Raw genomic sequence first — 20359 nt, 5'->3', positions numbered from 1 at the left:
AGCTACAAGGTACAAAATCAATACACAAAAATCAGTTGCCTTTCTATACATTAATAATGAAACATCAGAAAGAGACATTTTTTAAAATCCCATTTACAATTGCATCCCAAAAACTACCTAGCAATAAATTGAATCAAGGATGTGAAAGACCTGCACACTGAAAGTTCTAAGACACTGAGGGAAGAAACTGAACAGACGCAAATAAATGGAAGGATACCCTGTGCTCACGGACAGAAAGAATTAATATGGTTAAAATGTCCATTCTACCCAAAGCAGTGTTCAAATTCAAAGCAAGCCTCGTCAAATCATTATGCCCTACACCAGAAAATAACAGAACATCGTGAATTGACTATACTTCAATAAAACAAAATAAACTTCAGTGGTATTTTTCACAAAAACAGAACAAACATTCCTAACATTCATGTGGAAACACAAAGGACCCTGAACAGCCAAGGAGATTCTATAAAAGGGAAACATGTTGGTGGCATCTCCTTCCCTGACTTCACACCGCATTACAAAAGCACAGTTACCAAAGAATTGTGGAATTGGCACAACAACAGGGACATGGGCCAGAGAAAGTCTGCAAACAAACCTATGGGGATGTGGTCAGTCAACTCACAAGAAAGGAGCCAGGAACCTGCACCAGGAAAAGGTGCTGTGGAATCAATGAACGGTGCTGTGGAAACTGGACACCACACACCAGAGAAGGACACGGCACTCTCTCTGCACCACACACAAAACCTGACTAAAACCCACAGCTTCACAGATCCAGCCCTTCCTCTCCCAGGGCCTCTGAGGAGGGCTTCCCCTCAGCCGTCAGCCCCTCACGGGAAGCTTCTCCTTACTTTCCCTCACTTTTCCTTCCTCCTCACCTTCCCTCAGTGCAGCACCTCCTTGTGGGTCCTGAGGAGACTGGGCTCCAGTCAGCGTGGACATAACCCCCTGTTGTCCCGAAGCCCCGGCAGATCCACAGTCAGCTGCGCAGGACGCCAAATCTTCAGGCAGAACGCAGGTGAGTTTCCGCCGCAGCTGGGGGAGGCGGGCTCCAGGCCCAGCCAGCCAATGGGAAAGTGCCGGCCCAGCCGCCCTCACAGCCAGTGGTGGCCCCGCCCCGACAGCGGCTCTGCTCAATCCTTTAAATTGGAAATTCAAACTGAAATGGAGCCAAATATCCGTAACTTCTCCAAATACTTAAGAAACAATCAATTGGAAGCCATATGGAATGAAGTGAATGGAGACACAAACTTTAAAGCTTACATCCTTGTTTATTGAGCTTTCATGATAATCTGCTGTAAATGACTTCCTCCCTCCCCGAGGCCTTGCTTTTGTTTCCAGCTGAAGGTGATATTTAAGGTGATGATTTTGGCCTTTTCAGGGAGGGACTCAATTGTCCTGGGTATCTCCCCTGTATACAGGATGTATACATGTTATTAAACTTGCTTCTTTTTCTCCCTGTAATCTGTCTTATGGGGGGGCGGTGTTAACCAAGAACCTAGAAGGGGAGAGGGAAAACTGGTTTTCCTCCCACACACGCAGTGGAATACTACTCAGCAATAGAAATTAAACCATCAACCCACAGAAAGACATGGGTAAATCTTACTTGTATGTTACTAAGTGAAAGAATCCAGTCTGAGGAGGCTGCACACAGTATGACCCTATTTATGACAATCATGGAAAAGGCACAATTATATACATAAGCAGATCATAGGGTGGGGTTGGGGGGCTGAAGTATCCCATGTGAAACTTTAGGTTGGTTTCACTGTAAGTATGTCTAAGCCCACACCTTTGTACAGCCCAAAGATCAATCATAATCTACTCAAATTTAGCTGTTTAGGGTGTAGCAGCATCGCAGGATGGAACACACAATGTGACAGAATCTAACTGTATTAGAAATAGGTGTAAAAACTCAGTCGGTGGTGGGGCAAGAGGTGCTGACCTAAGTTAACTTTGGAAATACACAGAATCGTCCTGCAAAGGCAGAATGGACCATTGTTAACCTGTGGGCTTTGTATTATAAAGTTCTTTCCGGGGTGTAATGACTAACAATTCTGAAGTCACTGTGAATGTAACCTGGAAAAGAGAGATGAGTTGATAAAGGGCAGGTGGTGGGAGCCAGGCTCCTCGCTGTGGGACTGGGAAGTCACAGATGAGCAAGGGGAGAGCCTTGGCCCCCATACTCCTGAATCTGAGCTTCCTGGACAGATGGTGTGGGGAGTGGACTGGGAGGGGGAAGGCACAGCTCTTTACCCTGGGAAGGTCCTGCAGATGTAGGAACCACACACACCTTCTTTCCCCCATACCTGCTGGAAACACTCAGGCCTTTGAAATCGGCTAATGCAGCTTTTAAGACATTCTCATCCTGAGGCAGATAAAGGAGCATGAGGGTCTTGCACCACCCCAAGCTGTCCCAGAATCCAGGCCCTGGAGGGTGGAGCCAGGATGGGGTGCCTGGATCTCTGACCAGCAGGCCAAAGCAAGGAAGAAGACCAGTCCTGAGGGCAGGGGTCTCCTGAAGTCTGTGAGCCCGGTGCCCTGATGGGATTCATTCCCTGTGGGGACAAGGGCAGGGCCTGCAGTGGTTCTATTTTCCACCTGTGCCACTTGGATGAAGCCAGGACAGAATTGGACTCAGGGATACCCTGGCAGTGTTTCAGTCTCACACAGTGGCTTTATAAAGGAACAGGAGAGTGAAGCTGAGCACCTGACAGCCACTCCTCTCTGGCTCTGAGCTGCTTCCATCAGGATCACAGTCCCCTGCATGGAGTCTGCTGTAACCCACCTGCCCCAACCTGGGCTCTCCCCTTCTTCCCTGGACCCCTCTCCCAGGCCAGATGCATCTGTGCAAACACTGTGTCTCCCTCTCACTTTGGGGATAGTATGTCTGCTGTAACCCACCAGCCCCCACCCAGCCTCTCCTCTTCCTCCCTGGACCTCACTCCCAGGCCAGATGCATCTGTCTAACCACTGCATCCTCCTCTCACCTTGAGGCTGACAGGCTCCACACAGGACTGTTGTCCTGCCACTCCCCACACCCCAGGAGGCAGCCCCACCTTCCCTGTTTGCTGAGCCAAGACACCTGGGTCTTCCCAGTCCCCCACTTTCCTTGTGCCTTGGTGACTGTCAGCTCTTCCTCCCAAAATCCCAGGTGGTGTTTTGCAGGAATTGACAACCAATCTAAAATTCATGTGGAAAAGGCAAGGGGCTCAGACTAGATAAAGGAATCCTGAAAAAGGAGAACAAATTTGTAGGTATGGAAAGCCAGGCAGAATCCCATAGTTGGTATAAAGACACTTTAAGCTGAAGATACCTGAGATTTAGATGCAGGAAGAACGCCTGCTTGGAGCTCTCCTTATCTGAATAAAAGCAGAAACTTCTGAGGAATGACTACAGCTATCAGTTACCTCATCAGAGTGGCTTCTATTCCCAGGAGAGAGACCAAGAGCCAACCTACTATAAATGCCTTCGATGGGATGTTTTAGGACCCAGAAGAAGAGGCAAAGATCACTCATCCATGCACAGACACAGATTATGTGTGCAGACGTAATAACATGGGTACAGGTCCGTGTAGTCAACAGATTATGCTGCCATCGAGCCATCAGCCACTGCAGCAGCCGCCTCCCAAAGGTGCGCCCTGAGGGAAACTTAGAATTAAAAACAAAACAAAACAAAAGCAGGATACTGACCCTAGACAGTTAAGGAGCATATCAAAGGAATAATTTCAGTGAGCCCAGATTCTTGAATCTTCCCGTGCGCAGAAAAACACTAAAATCCTTAACCTGAGATGTATGTTTTTCATTATTAGCAATAGTCTTTTAATGCTTGAAGACTTTTTATTTTCAGCAAAAACTCTTATATAACCTGGCTCCTGCCTTACCTCTTTGGAACAGTTCCTCAGAGCTCCATGAGGAGCTCCTTCCAGGCTATAGTCCTCAGCCACATCCCCAACTAAAACATAATTCCCAGCTTCTAGGTTGTGCTTTTTTTCATTAGACACCTACAAACATGAGAGTATCGAATGGGGCCTGGGGCTCCTTTCCAACACTTCCCCGACATGGTTCCACAGCGCACACAAGTGGAGAAGTATCGCCATCTGGACCATAATCAGCTTTCATTAACAATAAGAAGTGAGCTGCCCGCGCCTTTCCAGAGCTACATCTTCCTCAGCCAGCATCCCGGCCCCTGTCTTAACTTCTGTATTGCCCTGTCCCTTGTGCTCACATTCCAGAGCTAGCACAAGATAGGAAAAGACGGCAGTACTGAGTCATTCACACTTTTCTTAAATTGAAATATAGTCCATTTACAATGTTGTGTCACTCTTGTGGCACAGCATAATAGTTCAACCATACATATACATACATATATTCCTTTTCATATTCTTTCCCGTGATAGGTGACTGCAGGATATTGAATATAGCTCCCTGTGCTCTACAGTAGAACCTTGTTTTTTTATATATAGTAGTTACTATCTGCAAGTCTCGAACTCCCAATTTATCCCTTTCCACCCCCTTTCCCCCACTTCATTTCTGTAAGTTTGTCTTCTATGTCTGTGTCTGTTTCTGTTTTGTAAATAAGTTCACTTGTCTTTTTAAAAAATATTCCATATATAAGTGATATCATGTGGAATTTTTCTTTCTCTTTCTGGCCCACTTCATGTAAAATGATAATCTCCAACTCCATCCCTGTTGCTGCAAATGGCATTATTGTATTTTGTTTGTGGCTGAGTAGTATCCCATTGTATAAATATACCACAACTTCTTTAACAGCCATCTGTTGATGGACATTTAGGTTGTTTCCATGTCTTGGCTATTGTAAATAGTGCTGTTAAGAACATTGGGGTGCATGTATCTTTCCAATTAAAGTTCCCTCTGGACATGTGCCCAGGGGTCATTCACACTTATTGGTGCCTGTAATGCCTGGGCCTGTGTTGGGCAATAGGCAGCCAGAGTCAAATGTTGGATAATTTGTACAATAAAGGGGCAGATAATTTATATGATGGAGTAGGCTATTGTTTCTACTTAACATTCTCTTCCCAAATCTAAGGTGACTCAAAGGTAAATAAGGAAACAATTGAATGCTTTGGGAATGGAAGCGGAGAGCAAAGTGATAGCTTTCTGTTGCTGCCTCTTCTTTTAAGTCAAAAATTTCCACTTTAAAGGTGAGGAAATTGAAGCCAGAGAGAAGAAAATCTGCATGTAAGGCCCAAATCAGTGCGTTGAGATCTCTGATATAACTAGCGTGAGACTAGCCCATTACCATAAGCAACTAGAAAGATGATCAAATATATGAAGCAAACGTTTTCAGAAACTGCACATCAGGTAGAAAGGACTGTGATCCTTGAGGGAAGAGATATAAAATGGTCGTGCTGTGATGGTTGAAATAGGCCCACAAATTCCTTGACCATTTCTTCAAGAGGGAGAGCCTAATTCCTCTGCCTTTGTGTGTGGGCTGAATTTGGAGTTTTGCATTTAATAAACAAAAAATCCTGTGCTCTGCACTGCAGTTTGACACAACATTGTAAAATGATTATAACTCAATAAAAAATGTTTTTAAAAAAATCCTGTGAAGTAGCCAGAAATAGAAAGAAAAATGCTATATGATTTCGCTTATATGTGGAACCTTTAAAAGGGGGGGGGGGGCACAAATGAACTTAATGACAAAACAAAAACAGACATAGAGAACAAACTTATGGTTACCAGGGGATAAATGGAGTGGCAAGGGATAAATCAGGAGCTCAAAATTTGCACTTCTTGGGGAGTGATGGAAATCTTAGCTATCTTGATTGTGGTGGTGGCTTCACGGGTGTATACATCTATCAAAATTCATCAGATTGTACATTTGAAATGTGTGTAGTTTACTGCACAGGAGTCATACCATGGTAAAGGTGTTAAAAATAAAAATTAAATAAAAATTAAAAAGCGTGTGATGTTTTGAACTTTGGAGAACAGGCCTAAGGCACAGGGTATTCCTCCTTTCTGTCTCTCTTGGTTCACAGACTCTAGGGGATGCCTGGAGCCACACACTGTGAGCACACTCAAGCAAACACATGCAGGGAACCAGGGGGTATGGGCTTGCATCCCTGCAAGTGGTGATCACGTCGGGGTCACCAGATGTGGGTTTTGTTTGTTGTGGATTTTGTCCAGCAAAAGTCCCACCATGGAAGAATGAGATCACTCAAGACTATCAGGTCAAGAGAGTGAGAGGGAGCCAGAGACTGACTCCCCAAGCTCCTCCAAAGCTCTTGTATTTATCGAGAATAGTCAAGCAAAGAAACAAGGTAAAATACATCATAGAAATGAGTAAGGGGCATGGTGTACATTCAGGGATACAGGTCAGTAGTTTCAGTTCATGAAAAACAGAAACATTATAATCTTAACGTATACTTAGACGGAAGGTTACAATATTGATAGTACAAACAGTTATTTCAAACCTCAAACAATCATGAGCAAGGTTAAGGTGTTCAAAACAATTGATAATGAAAACCCACACCACCACAGAGTCTCCATACAATGATCAGAAATCATCTAAGCATGTGAAGCAGCCCAGCTATTCCCAGATAAGGCCTAAGTCACAGTCTTCTGTGAGCAACAGCAGCCTGCGCTATCCACCTGCACCTGATAAGCAAAGCATGTCCTGCCGGTTAGGGCAAGGGATGAGGTATGGTTTTCCACAAGCACAAGCAGCCCTGAATCTATGACCTCGAACTAAGCAAAGCAAGCGAAGCTTGTCTCTGCTTTTTATGGCAAGGAGGCAGTTTGTAACAGATTCCTGCTAGCAAAGCGGCTTCAAGGCAACTAACCTAAGTTCCATAGATAAGGTGGTGACTGGTACTGAGAGCTTAGTCTTTTGTGCTTTTGGACATTTTGCTTGGAAGTAGCAGTATAAAGATAAATATAGAAAGCACTGGTTTTTATTATACATTTCTTATGTGTTTACATAAAGATGAGAATACATAAAGGTGAGAATATGATTTGGTAAAAGCAGTCATTACAATACCAAAGTTTGTTAACCCAAGTTTGCACTCCCACAAGGAGGAGCTGCCCTCCACCAGCAATAATGTAGCAGGCAAAGGAGTAACACTCACCTTAGAGGCAGATTTTCCAGCACCAGATGATAATGATGATGACCTGGCTGCAACCTCATAAGAGGTCATGAGTCAGAACCACCCAGCTAACCCTTCCTGGATACTGAACCCACAGAAACTGTGGGAGAACATAAGTGTTTGCTAAGTTGATAAATGCACGGTAATATGTTAAGAAGCATTACATAATTCATACAAATTTTGGTACCTATAGCAGTGGGTTGTTATAATAAAAACCTAAAATGTGGGAGTGGCTTTGATACCAGGCAGTGGGAGAAAGTGAAAAGGATTTCAGAAGTGTTAGTGAAAGCTTGACGTGGCGTGAACATACTATTAATAGAAGTCCATATTTAGAGGAGGCTGTTGGTGAGGACTTAAAGGATAGTATAAAAAAAAACTGACTACAAAATAGAGAAAAGAGAGTCTTTGTTATGTAATATCAGAAAGTTTAGTAACACTGTTCCTACAGTAATGTGGAAATTTCAAAATGAGCCCAAGCATGGGGTGAACTAGCTAAGATTTCCAGAAAGTACTGAGTGTCTCCCAGCTGCTTCTTCCTTGCTGTTTAAACTAAATGGCAAAAAGGAGAGAGCTGAAAGAAGGACTATTAAACAAAAAGGGGCCAGGACTTGATGATTTGGGGAATTCCCTGTCTCTCCAGATAACATAAAAGGCTAAAATTTAGAAACGGACTATAGGCACTTCTCTCCAAGAACCACCCTGTAAGGGAGCCCTCCTGGGAACAAGATGAACTCACAGGTTGGCACCCCACTGCAGAACTCGGGGTCAGCACTGGCTAAGTCCCGGTTAGTTGTGGCTCCTTATTCACGTCAAAGCTGTCTATGAACACCCCGAACTTTACCCTCCAATTTGTTCCTCTAATTATACAGAATCCTATAAGGACAGCTGTGAGGATTATCCCACACTATATGAATATGTTCAGGACTTTTTGAATCATCTTACAAACCATTTCATAGGTTTGGAAACTGACACTGAACAGTTTGCAGAGACAGTGAATGGCTGTGTTACAATAGATGATGTTTTGCAAGAACATGGGGAAGTCATGTATCAACAGGCCATGTCTATCTCGAATCTGCTTACATGGGAGCTAGCAACTGGCAACTTCCAGAGAGTGGCAGTTGCCACCAATTGCTACTTTAAAGATACCAGAATTCATATGAAATTAAGGAACAAGCTGCAAAAAAAAAAAAAAATGAAGTGACTTGAAAATGATTCCATGCATTTGTACTCTTCCTAGAAGAACTTTATCTTAACCTGGAGATCAAGGGAGCAAATGGACCAGATTATGAGAACAGGTCTTCTTCAGGAGTTGTTGGATGCCCTTTTTCTAACCCTCTGGATAACTTTCATTTAAAAATACAAGCAATTCTGAATTTTTTCACAATTACACAACTTCAGAATTTTTTATACAACAGAAAAGATACATTAAAATGTTGAAATATCAGACTCTGTTGCCCCAGGGGTTCATTCCCCTGCCCCTCCCTTGAATGGAACCCAATGACTCTCAAGTTTCAGGAGAAAGCTGCACAGAGAAAAACACAAAAACTGATTAGAGCCAACTAGGCCCAAGACTGCAGAGGATTTGATTTCCAGTCAACCTTGAGCCTTATTACAGGGTCACTGTAATATATTAGCATGCTAAATGACACACCCAACAGCACCATGACAGTTGACAATTGCCATGACAACAATTCAAAACTCCCATACAAGGATTGAAAAGGAGTTGTATCAGTGTGCGGTCCAACCACATCCCTGTTAAGTCATGAATATTCCTCCCACTCTTTCCAATCTCCACCCACCCAACCCTGACCAGATCCCCCCAATCCCCACCCTTCCCCTTCACTTTGACCCTTCTATGTATTTAGTGTCTCCAACCGAATTGGGTTGGGAAGCTGATTTGTGAGCTAGGTTACCACTTTGCCAGTCTTTGGCCATTGAATAAAGCTTGTGCTCTTCCAGTCTCAGCATCTGTCTCATTATTGGCTGCATGAACCTGACTGGAAAAAGAACCTCCCTGGCCAAAGCAGGTCTCGGCCCCCACTAGGACCCAGACAACCAATTCTGTAACAAACAAGAGGGAGAAGCAAGAGGGTACCAGGCTGGAAAGGCCTTCCCACCTGGTGCAAGGGCTCTCAAGCCCTGGGGCTGGCAGGGAAGTCACAGAGGTTCAAAGATTGGGCTGGGCAGAAACCTGGGCTTTAGGTGCCAATGCCTCTGATGCCAGGTGACCATCACTGACGTGAGAACCCCGATGCCAGGGGAAAGAACTCAGGGCCCCACAGGTGCACGCAGAGATGCAGTCTAGCTGGCAACTGGGGGAGTCCCCCAGCCTCAGTCCACCCTGCGAAAACTGGGGACAGGTCCATGGTGCACCACTTGCCCAGGTCACTGCAGGTCCGCTCTCACAGATCCTGGCTGCCCAGCTACGCGAGATAAAAACAAGAGCAGGAAAGGGTGGCACCAGAGTGGCCACCAACCAGGTAACAAACTGCAGGCTTGGAAAAAAAGAAAACCTCCGCTGCCAGTGAACCAGATTGGTAGTGTGGTCCCTGGCATTGCACTCCAGGGCCGCGCAGAGGATTCTGGGTGCTGTAGTACCAGGGTAGGGGCCTGCCAAGGAAGCTGGGTACTGTAGTCCCGGATGAGCGGAAGTGCTGAGGATTCTGGGTACTGTAGTGCCCAAGTGGGAGACATGCCAAGGATTCTGGGTACTGTAGTCCCCAGAAGAGTGGAAACGCCAAGGGTTCTGGGTACTGTAGCCCCAGGACGGGGCACGCTGAGACTTCTGGGTACTGTAGTAGCAGGCCATGCAAGGGATTCTGGGTGCTATGGTCCCGGGCCTCTCCAGGTGCTTTAGTCGCAGTCCATATTTCCGGTCTGTTACGCTGACAAGCTGGACTCCCCACTCCTCTCTTCTGCGGGCTTCTCCAGTGGCAAAAGAGGGTTGTGCAAGGCTGACCCTGTGGCTCAATAGTGAGGCTTGGTGTGGCGGGAGCATTTGCGAGCCTCAGGACCAGTATTTCTGCTGAGGGGAGGAGAGGAGGCTCCAAAAGCACACCAGGGAAAGGCGATGGGGTGTGGCGCCGCCAAGGACCCCAGGTCAGGGCGCCGCCTGGTTGATTATCCCTCTTAGCAAGCTAAGAGGTTTCAAGGCAGGAGGCCCTTTTGTCAACCCCATGAATATAGAGAATTGAAACATCCCAAGGGGCTCTATATCTGTGCTGCCCAGGGAGCTGTTGAATTGCCCAGCAGCATAGTCAGCTTAATTATTGGCAACAGGGGCTTGACAGGGTCCAAGATGGCCTGAGCTGGAGGACCAAGAATACTGCCCAGATGGTCAGAAGTCAATGGCTGTCCTGCCTGACTTGAATACCCCTTGATGCCCATTCAGATGGGACAAGAGATCCAGCCAGTTCCAGGAGGGGACCACCAGACCTCATGAAGAGAGCACCTGGAGGCTGGCAGCCTCCCTCCACCCAGTCCTGTGTACATCCACACATGTCCACTGAGTGTCCTGGGTGCCAACACTATGCTGGAACCTGGGGCTGCCCAGCCAGAGTGGGGACAGCAATGCCCTGCCCAGGTAAGAGGGCAGAGGAAAACACTGTGTGACTTCTGAGACCCCACAAGCGTTGACTGAGGTTGAATTGTATTTGAAACAGTCAGTGACAAGAACAAACATTTCACTCTTCTCTCAGAGCCTAGGACTGTGGGGCAGAAAAACTGTGTTACAGTCAACTCTCTGACTCGTGTGTGGCCCTGGGTTAATCCTATCCATCCTGGAGACCTCAGAGGGATGGAGAGGAAAGAGGAGGAAGTGGATCAGTGATGCTTAAACCTACCTCTAACCCTAACACCCTAAACCTGACCCTCAGCTATCCCCTAATCACCTAACCTATAACCATGTACCCTAACTACCCTAATCCTAGGCCCCAAGACCCTTGGCCCTGACCCCTAAATTTTAAACACTGACCTTTACCCTCACCTTAACCCTCTAACCCTGACTCTACAACACTTACAATAACCTTAAACCCTGACACTGGCCCCAACCCACACTAAACACTAGCCTTATTCTAGCCCTGACTCATACCCATACCCTACCCTAACCCATACCTTACCTCAAACCAGTATCCTAACCCTAACTTTAACCCATACCCCTTAACCCTAACAAGAAAAAAATAATAAAAAAAAACTAATAACTGAACCTGTAACCAAACACAAACCTGAACACCAAACCTCCAAACCTGAATCCATACCTTGAACTCTTAAGCCCCTACTTCTAACCCTAAACCCTAACTGAAACCCCTGTACACTCTGCAGGAGCTCCAATCCCAATCCTCAAACCCTATTCCAAGCCCAAACATAGCCCTGAGCCCTGACTCTAGCCACTAGACCTTAACCCCAAGCTCTTGCCCAAACCTGAGACCTGAAACCAGAATCTGAAAACTATAAACCAGGACCAGAATCCATGACCATAACCAGATACCAAAAACTGGGAAGCATAACCAAAACTATTAACAATAAACCATAACCATAAATCATAGCCCTAACCCTCTAAGCCAATGACACCAACCCCAATCTAATCAAATCACACAAATACAGGTTAAAAAAAGAAAAGAAAGAAAACTACAGACCAGTATCCCTTCTAAATATACATGTAAGAATCCTCCACAAAATAATAGCAATATGAAACCAAAGGCACATTAAAAGGATTATGCACTACAAACAAATGTCTCTACACTAGAACTCCAGGTTGTTCAACATATTAAAACCAAGCAATGAAATATACCACAGTAACTACGTAACATAAAAACACATGGTTTTATCAATTGATACAGAAAAAACTTCAAACAAAATGCAGTTCTGTTTCATGTTCATAAACACTCAAAAAAGTAAAAGGAAATTTGTTCAATGTGATAAAAAGCATTATGCAAAACCCACAACAAACATCATGCTCAATGTTGAAGAACTAAAAGCTTTACTCCTGAAATTGAGAATAAGACCATGATGCTGGCTTTTCCCACTGTTACTCAATACTGTACTGGAATCACTATCAGAGCAATGAGGAAAGAAGGAAAATACATCCACATGTGAAAGGATAATAGTAAAATCATCTATATTCAAAGACACATCATCCTATATATAGGACCTCCTAAACCATTGACTAAAAATTATTTCAGCTAGGAAACTAATTCAGCAAAAGTACAGAACAAAGCATCAATCTACAAAAATAAATTTTATTTGTATACACCAGCAATATATAATCAGAAAAGGTTTTTAAGACAATTCCCTTTTAAATAATGTCAGCATTAATAAAACAATCTGTAACAACTTTAATGAGGATGCCAGACTCATACACTAAGAACTATAAAGCATTACTGAAAGAAATGCTTAGTAAATATGGAGATGTCCCATGGTGAGAGAAAGACTTAATCTTGTTAAGATGGCAACAGTACATAATGCAACCTACAGATTCAATGTGATTCCTGTGAAAAGTCCCAAGGCCTTTGGGAAGAAATACACAAGCCTATCCTAACATGCATATGAAATTACAAGGGACTTCAAACAGCCAAAACAACCTTGAAAAAGAAAATCAAAGTTGAAGGCTTACATTTCCCAATCTCAAATCTTAGTACAAAGCAACAGTAAATAAAACGATGTGATACTGGCATAAATATATACTTATAAACCCATGGAAATGAATGATCAGAAATAAACCCATCCATCTAGGATCAAATGATTTTCGACAAGAGTGAGTAATATTAAATTGGGGGGAAAGTGGTGTTTTCCACAAATGATGCCTGGCATTTGGCTACTCAAGTGCAGAGAAATGAAATTTGGTCCTTACTGCACACCAGACACAAAATTTTAGCTCAAGATAGATAAAAAGATTAAATTTAAAAAGAAATAAAACTACAGTTAGCCCTCTCTATCTGCAGGTTGCACATCCACAGAATCAACCAGCTTCAAAATGGAAAAAAAAATTTTTTTTGAGAAAGTACCATACAGAAAAACTTGAATTTGCTGCATGCCAGCAACTATTTCACGTTACAATTTTCAGAACTATTTACATATTATTTACATTGTATTAAATATTATAAGTGATCTAGAAGTGATTTAAAGTATACAGGAAGATGTGCTTAGATTGTTTGCAAATACTACACTACTTTATATAAAGGGCTTGAGCACCCACAGATTTCAATATCCACAGGGTGTCCTAGGACCAACACCTCACAGATAGAGAGAGACAGCTGTATAAACTATCAAAAAAAGGGGAGGGATAAATCATCATGACCTTGGATTTAACAATTTTCTTAGCTCTGACACCAAAACACAAGCAATGAAAGAAAAAGGATAAATTACATTTCCTCAAAATTAAAAACCTTTGTGCATCAAAGATGCTATCCAGAAAGTAAAAAGACAGCAGCCCACAAAATCAAAGAAAATACTTGCACATTCTATTCCTGAAAAGAATCTTTATCAAGATTATATGAAGAAATTTATAACTCATAAACAAAAAGACAAATAAGCCAATTTTTAATACAGTAAAAGAACTTGAATAGACCCTTCTCCAGACAAGACAAATAGTCAACAAGCACAGGAAAATATCATTAGTCATGATGGAAATGTAAATTAGTACCCCAATGCTATACCCTTTCAAACACACTAGAATGCCCACAATCAAAAATAAAAATAACAATAACAAATATTGGCAAAACTGTAGAGAAACTGAAACCCTTAAACATTACTTGTGGAATTGGAAAATGGTAAAGATTGTATGTACAGCACTTTGTCATTTCCTCAAAAAGATTAAAATACAATTTATGGTCCAACAACCCCACTCCTAGATGTATACACCAAAACAATAAAGACAGGTGTTCAAAAAAATGTACATGAATATACATAGCAGTAATATTCACAATGGCCAAAAATGTAGAACAACTGAAATATTCATCACAGGCTGAATAGATAAACAGATGAGGTATGTCCATAAACGGCCATAGGATTCTGCCAGATAAATGAATAAAGTACAATGGTGCAGCCACTGTGGAGAACAACATGGCAGTTCCTCAAAATCTTACACATGGGGTTAACGTGGGACCCATCAACTCCACTTGAGGATATATGTTCAAAATACTTCAAAGCAGGGGCAGGAACAAATATGGGTACACCCATGGTCATACTAGTTTTACTCGCAATAGCCAAAGATGGAAGTATCCCGAGTTTTCATCAACAGATGAATGGGTAAACCAAATGTGGTGCACACACAATGGGACAGGCACAGCCTTAACAACTAAGGGATTATGGCACATGCTGCAACGTGAATAAATCTTGAAGTCACTATGCTAAGTGAAATAAGCCAGACACAGAAGTCAAGTGGTATATGATTCCACTTACACAAGGCATCCACGGAAGTCTGACTCAGAGACAGAAACAATGTCACTGACAGGGGCTGAGGGGAGTTAGTGTTTAATGGATAGAGTTTCACTTGAGGAAAATGAGGAAGTTCTGGAAATGGATGGTGAGGATATGTGTACAACAATGTGAATATAGTTCATGCCGTATAATTGCATATTTAAAATGGTTTAAATAGTAAATGTTATATTATGCATTTTTAATCACAGTGGGGAAAAGATGTTGAAGCGCCTAATGATACATGTCACAACTTCGATGAACACTGAAAACATTCTGAGTGAAGGAAGTCAGAAGAGGCTGCCGAGATCGTACTCATCTTGTGTGCTTTAAATCCATTAAGAATTTGGAAAATGAGAGAAATAATCATAATGGTTTCAGAAAAATAAAATGGGATCAGAATGGAAAAAGACATTTCCATAAGTTGGGGCAATGGTGAAGGCTGAAGGGGGCCTATGGATGGGATTACAAGATGAAACTGTAAAATTCCCTCATTAGGGGTTTATGTGCTGGTTCCCTGGGGGAGTAGCCCAGTTTTAGTAAAACCCACTGGAGTATTTTATGTGAGGTGGCAAATGTGAGTACTTTGTACTGCTATTTGAAGTTTTTTTAAACATTTGAATTTACTAGAAACTAAATTACTTTTGAAAACAACCATGTCAACACCATGCCAAAAAAGCAGAGAAGACATCAGATTTCCTTACAGAGGCCCACACTTAACCAGATCCAGTTCACCCAAAGTGCTGATGCTCGTTGCCCTTGCAGGAGTCCACACATAATTTAGAGGCACTGTAGGAAGATTAGGAGCCACTGTGTCTTAGGTGCTGTGGATGACCTGGATGGAGTCCAAACAGGGCGATTTCTGATTTCTAGTTTTCCACATCAAACCATCAAAATACTCTCAGAACTAATGAATCATTGCAGTAAAGCTACAAGGTACAAAATCAATACACAAAAATCAGTTGTCTTTCTATACATTAATAATGCAAAGTCAGAAAAAGACGTTTTTGAAAAATCCCATTTACAATGCATCCAAAAAAATAGTAACTAGGAATAAATTTAACCAAGGATGTGAAAGACCTGCACATTGAAAATTCTAAGACACTGAGGAAAGAAACTGAACAGACATAAATAAATGGAAAGATATCCTCTGCTCACGGACAGAAAGAATTAATATTGTTAAAATGTCCATTCTACCCAAAGTAATGTTCAAATTCAAAGCAACCCTGGTCAAATCACTGTGCCCTACACCAGAAAGTAACTGATCATTGTAAATTGACTATGCTTCAATAAAATAAACCTCAGTGGCATTTTTCACAGAAACAGAACAAACATTCCTAACACATGTGTGGAAACGCAAAGGCCCCTGAACAGCCAAAGAGATTCTACAAAAGGAGAACAGGCTGGAGGCATCTCCTTCCCTGACTTCACACTGCAGAAGGAAACTACAGTCACCAAAAAAGTGTGGAGTTAGCCAGAAAACCAGGACACCGACCAGAGGAACAGATAGAGAGCCCACAAATAAAACTAGGGGTATGAGGTCAGTTAATCCACAAGAAAGAAGCCAGGAACATACACCGGGGAAAGGACAGTGCCCTCAGTGAATGGTGCTGGGAAAACAGGACGCCACATGCCGAAGAAGGACACGGCACACTGTCTGCCCTACATGCAAAACCTGACTGAAACCCCCAGCTTCCCACACCCACCCCTTCCTCTCCCGGGGCCTCTGAGGAGGGACTCCCCTCAACAGTCAGCCCCTCACAGGAAGCTTCTCCCCACTTTTCCTTTCTCCTCATCTTTCCTTCGGTGCAGCATCTCCTGTTGGGTCCTGAAGAGATTGGGCTCCTGTCAGCATGGACATAACCCCTGTTGTCCCCAAACCCTGGCAGGTCCAGAGGAGACCTGACTGCAGGCAGAATATGCAATATGCATTCCTACTGCAGGTGGGGGAGGAGGGCTCCGGGCCTGGCCAGCCAATGGGAAAGCGAGGACCCAGCTGCTGCCAGTGGAGGGCCCGCCCCAGGAGGGTAGTTCTGTTGAATCCTTTAAACTGGGAATTCAAACTGAAATAGAGCCAAATATCCATAAATTCTCCAAATAGTTAAGAAACAATTAATTGGAAGCTGTATGGAATGAAGTGAATGGAGACACAAACTTTAACACTTACAACAAATTCACTCATTTATTTATACACATTTAAAATCCAAAAGTATGAGAAACAAAAGAAAATCGACATGACCTTCCTTGGGTTTGGTCACGTAAATTATGACCTTTGAGTGTTAACACACAACACAAAAAGCCAATCCACAAGAAAGTAATATTATGGACTTTATAAAAGATTTCTACTCTGAAAGACCCTATTCAGAAAGCCAAAAGATAAGCCACAAATGTGAGAAAGACACTTAGAAAACATGCATTTGATGAGTGATTTGGATTCATAATATACAAAGAATTCTAAAATAACCCCATAAAAAAGGGTAAAGATTTTGTGAATGAAGAATACTGCAAACTATATCAGTAAGCAAAGCATGCTGAAGCCATCAAGTAATCAGCTGCAGCCACCACCCCCCAGTGAAGACCAGCCTGCAGCCCAGCCTCTGCAGCCACTCACAATGGTGCACTCTGAGGGGACTCAGAACAAGAAAGGACAGAAGACTGACCGTGGGTGGCTAGGTGCTTGTCAAAGGAATGAATTCATTGAGCCCAAATGTTTTCTCCCTCCCATACATAGAGAAGCACTAAATTCTTCAACTTGAGATGCCTGTTTTTCTTTAGATAACAAGTAATCTTTTATTGTTCCAACTACCTGGTCTCTGTTGTAAAGCTCCTGTATATCCTGGCTCCTCCCCTACCTCTTCAGAGCAGCCCCTCAGAGCCATCTGAGAGGCTGTCATCCCGGCTCCAGTCCTCCCACCAGATAAAACATAACTCTCAACTTGTAGGCTGCACATTCATTTCAGTCAACAGTTTGAACAGACACCAGCCCAGGAAGACATACAGAGAGTAAATAAGCACACAAAAATATGCCCAACATCAGGGAATTACAAATTAAAATCACAAGGTTTCATGGCACACCTGTTAGAACTGCTAAACTCCAAAACTATGACAACCCCATTGCTGGTGGGGAGAAACAACAGGGCTCTCCCTCGCTGCTGCCGGAACGCATGCACAGCCACTTTGTAAGACAGGTTGGCAGGTTTTCCCAAAGCTAAGCAAGTCTCGCCTTGGGATCCACAGTCCTGCTTCCACTGTTTAGGCTACTGCTTTGAAGAACTACGTCCACACACAAACTGGGATGCAGCTACACACAGCAGCTCTGCTCATAATGCCTAACACCTTGACATCAGGATGTCCTTCAGCAGATGAAGCACAAGCAAACTGGGGTATGTCCATGTCGGGAGGAGCAGACTAAGCCACCCTCTTTGGCATAAGGATTAGTCTGGTCTGACTAATTTGTTTTTTAATCATAGAAAATTGAGTAGAGGTTCCCCTTTGTGAGTGACATTTACATTTATTAGGGAAATCTACACTTGTAAGGATGTGTCCCTCTTGGTACCAGAAACAGAAGCGTGATTAAACCTCAAGTAACTCTATCAGTGGAGAAGGCCTGACTTCAATCTTGAATAAACAAACACACCCTCTTTTACTGAGATTTCATGATAACCTGCCATAAATGACTCCCTCTCTCCACAAGGCCTTGCTTTTGTTTTTCGCTAAAGATCATATTTAAGGTGATGCCCCCACCTGGCCTTTTCCTCTTCTGTCCTGGACCCCTCTCCCAAGCCAGATGCATCTGCCCAACCACTGTGTCCCCATCTCACCTTGGGGCTGACAGGTTCCTCACAGGACTGTGACCCTGTGGCTCCCCACAACCCAGGAGGCAGCTTTACCTTCAATGGCTGCTGAGCCCAGACACCTGGGGTTTCCCAGTCCCCCACTTTCCTTGTGCCCCAGCGACTGTCAGCTCCTCCTCCGGAGTGTATGGCCAGTCCCCACACTAATGCCACTCTACAGCCACAGGCTTGACTGTGGTCCAACCCAGTCTTGTGCCCAGCTCCCTCCATCAGACCCTGACAAAGCTCCTGCCCCCACGGTGCATCTCACATCCCGCCCCAACTTGGACTTCACAAACCAGAAACAAGATGATGACTCTCTCCCACCCATAATCCCCCAGTATTTCCCCACTCTGGCTGGGCTGTCTGCTGGAAGGAACATTTCCTGAGTCCCCAAGGGTCCCCAGCACCCCCACTAGGCTGCTGGCTCCTGAGTTCCCTGACACTGAGCACCTCAGCGGGCCAGGTGACACAGCTGCTCTGGGCTTGTCCTCACAGCCCAGGGCTCGCAGGTGTGCAGCACAAGTCCTCCTCCCTCCCCCAGGGAGCATCTGCTGGAGGAAGGAGAGCTGTTACACGAAGCCAGTGGTCAGCTCCTGAAGGAGATAAATCCAAAGGCATGCATGTAGGAACAGGGCCCCTGAATGCTCAGAGCAGAGGCATGGAGGAAGCAGAGGGAAATCACAGTCATGGTGGGAGCCTCAACATTGCACTGAGTGTGCCCCCAGACCGCAGGTGATCAGGGGCTTGGGGGTGTGGACACATAATTAAGGGCCTAAGGACATATGATCAGCCGGGGGTGGGCACATGATCAGGGGATAGGTTGCAAGTGATCAGTGGCTGGGACACATGTGAGCAGCAGCTGGGAGGCACGTGATCAGCTGCCTGGGGGCACATGATCTGAAGAGGGGGGCTCCTGATGTGGCTGTGGGCCCTGGAGGGCGTGGCCATGCAGCCACCTGCCTGTGAGCATGATGGGGAGGCTGGAGGAGGCCCAAGTCCAGACCATCCTGGAGCGGGAGTTGCTGTCAGGGGAACTGGACCAGAGTCAATTCACTCCCTTCCACCCCAGAGGGATTTGGAGGGTGAGGAACAAACAGAAAACATACCCCGTATTTCAGAGCCTTTTGTCGACCATTTGTTCTTAAGTCACTTTGCTTATATAGAAAACCACACTTCACTTTTTGTATTCCAAGAGCAAAATATTAAAAACAAATGTATCTGAAGCTATGAATCTCAGACTAACCACTTAGCTTATTGTGAAAATCCAACCAAGATTCCCCAGCAGTCTGCTCCGTGCTGACCTATCTACACAGGACCCCAGGTCTTCCCTCTGAGGACGAGTGGACGGAGCAGGACTTCCCAGCGGTTCCCCGCCAGCAGGCTGGGAGCAGGTGGGTGGGAGCTTGGGGCCCAAGCTTGGCCTCAGCTGCCCCTGAGGAAAAAAAGCCACTTTATATCAGAGCCTTAGAGCAAACAGTGAACTTAGAAACCATGGCCCAGGATTTTAAAATGAACAAGCTACCATTATCACAGAGGTTTTGTAAATGCGATGCATTGCTATTATTAGATTAATTTACGTGAAATGTTCATCTTCAAATATCAAGTGACAATTTTGTTTAATTCCATAAGTGTAGACTACTTTTTTACGGTGAAAAATCACCTGAAACTAGAATTTCTTGCTTCCAAGGATATAGGAATTACGTACCCATGTTACCATATGGCCTTTTTAGCACTTTTTAGATTAGAAATGTACTTGTATAATTGTTTCTGTATAATTAAATGCTACTTATTTGAATAAGCTGTGGATAAAATTTAAATGATCCTGAGGCTTAAAATAAAATTAAATCTGTTTTTTTAAAACAGGTGGCAAATGACTGGTTTTCATAAAGTGCTTCAAACTTTAATATTCTAGTCTGTAAAATGAATAAAGCATCTTTAACAATTCTTTAATTTAATTTTTAAAAGTAAAACAAAATTGTTTATCTTATTTAGTTTTTATCTGAAGAGTGGTT

This window comes from Vicugna pacos, chromosome 13, assembly GCF_048564905.1.
Source record: "Vicugna pacos chromosome 13, VicPac4, whole genome shotgun sequence".
In the NCBI taxonomy this organism is placed as follows: Eukaryota; Metazoa; Chordata; class Mammalia; order Artiodactyla; family Camelidae; genus Vicugna; species Vicugna pacos.
Note: the sequence above shows the minus strand (reverse complement) of the source record.